The 6,161-nt window shown below is 37.6% G+C and overlaps 1 protein-coding gene and 1 pseudogene across 3 annotated transcripts in view; one reads left to right on the top strand and one right to left on the bottom strand.

Moving 5' to 3' along the window:
• Positions 1 to 530: 530 nt before the first annotated feature.
• Positions 531 to 785, bottom strand: LOC123787011 (small ubiquitin-related modifier 2 pseudogene; annotated as a pseudogene).
• Positions 786 to 869: 84 nt separating this feature from the next.
• Positions 870 to 6,161, top strand: part of LOC148108326 (KRAB domain-containing protein 5-like) — a 52,506-nt gene continuing 47,214 nt past the window's right edge. For all 3 annotated transcript variants that reach the window (XM_087871146.1, XM_087871144.1, XM_087871147.1), the window contains exon 1: positions 870 to 5,436. The gene's annotated coding sequence lies outside the window, so the exon portion shown is untranslated. The remainder of the gene's footprint in view (positions 5,437 to 6,161) is intronic.

Raw genomic sequence — 6,161 nt, 5'->3', positions numbered from 1 at the left:
TCGACTTTCATTTATCTTAGAGTAATTTATCCTTACTTGGAGACAGATTGCCCCACATGTAAAAGCTATGTACAAAAAAGTTACATAAAATTATCCTCGGTTCTATAATGGTAAATGAAAAACATTAAAATTCTCCACTCGAACAAGGTATGCAAAGATTTTTATGTTCTTTTGTTGTTAAATAATAAGAGCAACGTAACTTTTAGAATGTAACGGTAAGAGCTGAACGACCGTGCCATTCATGGAGAAAAGGAGTATTTTCACCGAACCAGTGTTTCCCTCCATCCCATTGCCTCTTGATGTTGATCAAACCATACCATCGGCCATTTTGTTTTAAAGAAAAATGCCATATGCTTGTGCAAATACACAGTTGCTTCATGTCCAGTAAAGGAACAGGGATGGGCAAAATGAAAGAACAGAGAAAACTCTATGCTGTGTTCAGGATGTGGTGGAACCAAAATGCAGTTTTCCGATTGAGACACTCTCCTCTGGAGGAGCAGAGTTCTGGAGTTAAGGAGTGGGTTCCCTTTTTAGTAGACACCACCTGTATGCTGCTAGAACACATCAGTTGTATCTTCGTCTTCCATTTCCAGCTGTGTAGGTGTCTGTTTCCTTGATTGGGTGCCCATCAAATCAGAATCTGATTGACCTCTTTGACAAACCCTGTCATTCACAATAGTTTTCCATTAGTTTACTAACCACAGACCCATCCTGCCCCACCACCTTCAAATTAACATGATCATTGTTCTCAGTCTTGACTCCTCCCTCGGCTTTTGCTCGGCCATTGGGAGTGCCAGAATCTTCAGCTGCCGCTTCTCAGAAGAGGTACCACGTCCCTAACGAGAGAGCACACAGGTAGCACCAGGAGTGGCAGACGAAGCGACTGTGAGAGAATTTGTAAGTACTGCTCAACCCGTACTCCGTATTAGAGAATTTGTATTGGAGAGTAATGAAATATAAAGAATGTGGCAAGGCCTTTACGCGATGGTAAACCATGATTCCTGATCAGAAAATGCGTAGTGGAGAGGATTTTACAGTATGATGACTTTGGCAAGCCCGTGACAGTACATAAGCCTTACTCAGCATCAGAGAGTTCATACTGAGGAGAAGCATTACAAAAGTAAAGGATGTGGTAAACCTCTAGTGGGAACTCCGGATTACCCAACATCATAGCTATCATACAGGATAGAAACCATGAAGTGTAAAAGTTGCAGTGCCTTCACTGGGATTCAATCCTGAATCAATATCTCAAAATGTGCAGTAGAGTCAAACCCTATAAATGCATTAATGAGGAAAGACCTTCTTTTTAAATATACACCTTAGAAAATATCAGAGAGTACAGAAAGGAAAGTAACTTCAAAAAAGTAAATATTTAGAAATGTATTTAATTGAACATCAAATGTCAATAAATGTCACAGAAATCATCAGTTACTCTATTTAGACCGTACTCTACATCAGAATACTTACAAGGAATAATACAAAGTTAAACATGTAGGTAATGTATATGCTTTTATGCTTCAAAAGATACAAGGAATGGATTTTTGCATAAGTACAATTAATTTCAATATGTGCTTTCGTTTTAAACTGACCCTATGTGAGATTTGTACCTAGTAAATATCAGTCCATTTCTACTCTCAGATCAGTCTAGAAAATTCATTTATACCTAGTGGATGTGTGAAATTACATGGCTGAATATTGCTGCATCAAAGATACGAAATGCCCTTAGGTGGGTCTTATGCATATCTAATTTTCCATGGAAGATGAATGAGATTATGATACACAGTATATGAGGAAAATCTAAATGGAGACGCTGTTCTTGGTTATAACATTAATGTACATTACCGTGAAATAGGTGTTCAGAACATCATTCTCTATTCATTAAAACTAAAAAAGAACCTTCCTGGATATTATAAATGAAGTGCTTTACTAATTGGTCTTTAAGGGAAAAGAGATGGCAGTCCAGTAAACTACTTGTGGACCTTCGTAACAGCAGTCATTGTAAGTTGAGAATATCAGTTGATGTGGTTGAAATGAGGAAATCAGCACAGATACCAGAAAGAGAATAGGTAACGCCTCCCTAAAATGACATACAGTTGTACATTCACAGTTTTTGAGTTGCTCAGGCCTGAGAAAGTTTTAGTATGGACATTAAGCTGTTAAAAACTTAAAATCGAGTGTTACAAGATGCCTTCTTTACGACTTGTGGTAACCAGAAAGCAAAAGCCTGTGGTAGATACACAATAGATAGGGAGAAAATAATCTAAGTATCCCCTTATAGAAAATCATCGAATCACTAAGATACAGAGCAAATGAATAACAAAGGGCAAAGAATTCTAAAATAGACTGGGAACAATGAAAAGAACGACAACAGTAACTCCATACCTGTACCAGTGCTTACTTTAAACATAAAGGGACAAAATTCTCCAATCAAAAGATAGAGACTGCCTGAATGGAAAGAAATCGAAGACCCAAGTATATTTTCCTTCAAGGGGACTCCCTTCAGCCTTAAGAACACACTCGGATTGAAAGTGCAGGTGTGGAAGAAGATAGTCCATGCAAAAGAAACCAAACGAAATCAGGGTAGCTATGCTTCCATCAGACAAAATAGACTTGAAGCCAAAGACTGTAGTAAGACACAGCACAGGTCACAAACACTGTGCAGTGTTTTTAATTACGTGGTGTTTTGCAGAATGGCAAAAAGGATTCCCCCATTCTGGTTTTGGTAGGACACAAAGAGTGTGTTTATAGAACTCATGCAATACTTAACCACTATTAAAAACAACATATTTTCCCATAAATATTGATGATGTTTTTCCAGGTACTTCAGTTGTAGCTTGTGTAATGTTTATGTACGTCTGTATCTTACGTGCCCTCTAAGTGGCTCAAAAACCTGTTTCTGTGTTTTGAGGGTTGGTGAAAGAAAGAACACTAAATGACAATTTGAGAAAGACTGACTGCTTCCAGATTTTGATGTGTGTGGAAAAATACCGTTGCAATGATAATCTTTGTAATTTACTGTAACAAGTAGCCAATAGTTGATTAAAACCAACTTGTCCAGGCCTATAAATCTTTTCCACAGTATTCAGTTTTCTAACCTCGGGCTATTATACATTGCATATTTTTTTCACATGTAATTTATATGTTGTTCTCTGCTATTTAAAGTCCCCAGAAAACTCACTTGTCCTTTCAGGAAGGTTATCATAATACCCTTTAGTAAGATTCCGGATAACTATTTCTGGGCAGCTTTTCTTTGTATACAATGCAAATGGAAGTGGGCACTGTCTGGGTCACCTTTGCAATACTTCTGATAGGGGATTTAGTTCAAGTTGGGTTCTTTCTGAAATGTACATCTTCACATAAGAAAACCTTACATTCTACTTGATTTTTCGATACTTTGATTTTTAGACTACATTACATGTGACTAAATAAAGGGTTTATACACTATATATGCATTCAGCAAATACAAAACACTTACTGTTTCGTGTTGGTGAAAGGTGGCTAACACATGTACGTGTGAATTGTTTGTAGTAAAGCTGTAGGTTTATATATTTACATAGTGTCTGTATTAAGAAGACATTTACTTCTTTTTTTTTTAAAGATTTTATTTATTTATTTGACAGAGAGAGAGAGACAGCCATTGAGAGAGGGAACACAAGCAGGGGGAGTGGGAGAGGAAGAAGCAGGCTCCCAGCGGAGGAGCCTGATGTGGGGCTCGATCCCAGGACCCTGGGATCACGCCCTGAGCCGAAGGCAGACACTTAACGACTGTGCCACCCAGGCGCCCCAAGTTACTTACTTTTAAAAACTAATTTTGTTGGATAAATATAGTCATAATCTATGTTTTTCAAATAAATATAACCTGCTTTCCCTAAAAAAATAAAATAAAGGAGTCAATTCAACAAAAGGACGTAACCTTTGGAATACCTATGTACCCAAAGTTAAAGCACCTAAATGTATAAAGCAACTATTAACAGACAAGAACAGAAAAAGAGAGCAATACAATGGTAGGGGACTTCAATACCGCACCTTCCATAATGGACAAAAAAATCAATGAGGAAACATCAGACTTCAGGCACATTTAGCAGATGGACTTAGAACATTCCACCCAACAGTAGCCAAAAACACATTTTTCTCACATGCACAAGGAACATTCTCCAGTAGGGATTATATATTGGGCCACAAAACAAATCCTCATAAATTTGATTGAAATCATATCAAGCATCTTTTCCAACAACGACATGGACCTAGACGTCAGTTACAAGTACAAACCTAAAATTATAAAAATTGCAACCACGTGAAAAATACAAAACACGTGGCAGTATTACTCCTAATAGGCGAGACCTGGAAATAACTTGTATCTTTGTCAGATGCGTAGATTACGAGGTGCACATATAGAAATCTGCTGGCTGTAATTAACAATCTTACATTACCTACCTATCTGGAAGTTGCGAAGGAGTCGCTCTTAAAAATTCTTACCTCACATGCAAAGAATTGTAACTGTGCGGTAATGGATGTTCACTAAACTTACTGTGGTAAATGTTTTGCAAAATATATACACATATCAAATCATTAAATTGTACACTTAAAAATTATATAATGTCATATGTCAATATCTGAAGAAAACTGGAAAAAAGTTAAATAAGCAGATTATTGGTTGCTTAGGCATGAGGATTAGATGAAAGTGGTGATAGCTAAAGAATATGAAGTTTTTTAGGCGGTGATAAAATGTTCTAAATTGACAGTGGTTTGCTTATACCTACATGTGAATTGGGTATAAAGCTATCAATTGTATACATTCAGGGGGTAAATTATACGGCATGGAAATTATATCCAAATCTGTTTAAAAAGAACCCAAAATAAGAAATTCCTGCATAAGTAGACCTAGTGTTAATGACAAATATCAAAGACTACATAAATTCAAGTATTAATTGAACACACACATACGTGCACATACACGTAAGATTTCAAACGGAATTTGGCGTTTAACTTACTCTTCTGTTTTAATTTTTGTGATAATAGAAAAATAATTTTTCAAAGAAACACCTGGTATGGAAGTTTTGTCAAATTAGACATAACATATAGTATTATTAGTGTTAAGTTCAATAGGCTGATATTGGATGAAGAAAATGTACAGATCCTAAAATCTCTATTAGGTTTCTCCAAAGAATCAGTAGAATGGATATGCACGTATCTGTGTATATTTTTTATCCGTATTTCTATAGATCCACAGATATAGAGATAGGCGTATTATCTATAGAAATAGATGTCTATCTCTCATATACAGAGAGAGTGGAAGATTTCCTTAAATGAATTTGCTAATACGATTGTGAGAGCTGCCAAGATTGAAGTCTGCAAAGAAGGCCAGTAGGCTGGTGACCCAGGGAGGTGCTGATGTGGAAGCTTGAGAATCTGAAAACAGTCTGGAGACAGACATAGGTGAGTAGGAAAAAGCACTTCTGAAATATACAGGTAATCACTGCGGTCCCTAGAATGGACTGTCTAGCTGGTATGGCCTTATTTGGGTAAAACTTTAATATAAACAGGAAAAATGCAAATAAATTCTAAAAAGAGTTGAACATCATCTTCTAAAGTAGACTGTTGTGACTGCATGTATGAGAACATGCAGCATTTTCAAGCATGCACTAGTGCATACCTTCCACTAAAGACAGAAAATCAGAATTGTGGTAGGATGTTTAATAATACTGTTTAACAATACTGTCACGGACCGTGTTCACAATATACGCCACTGAGAGAGTAAGGAGCACTGCCGTTTTAGGTTGAAATTCGTGGCCCAAAGATGGGGAGTGATACAGTGGGGTAAGAATGAGGGCCAGGGATAAATGGAGAATGCGGAGTTTGGGGGCTTGGGGTAACAGAGCCGCAAGGGAAGAGAGGGTAGGATCCGTGTTAGTTTCTAAGGGCTGCTGTACAAATGATCACAGCCGGCTGGCTAAGGAACCCGAAAAATCACTGTCTCCCAGTTCGGAGGTGCTTGGACGTGTGAAGCCAAGCTGTTGGCAGGGCCACACCTTATCTCAAGAATTAAGTCTTTCATCTTTCTAACTTCTAGGGACCGTCTGCTGTCTTGGACTTTCCTTGGCTTGTAGATGCATCACTCTGTCCTTCCTCTTCACACACCCCTCTGTGTGGGTCTAAATTTC

This window comes from Ursus americanus, chromosome 21 (genome assembly GCF_024610735.1).
Source record: "Ursus americanus isolate L20-20 chromosome 21, mUrsAme1.1.p, whole genome shotgun sequence".
NCBI lineage: Eukaryota > Metazoa > Chordata > Mammalia > Carnivora > Ursidae > Ursus > Ursus americanus.
This window is presented reverse-complemented; position numbering and strand designations above follow the sequence as displayed.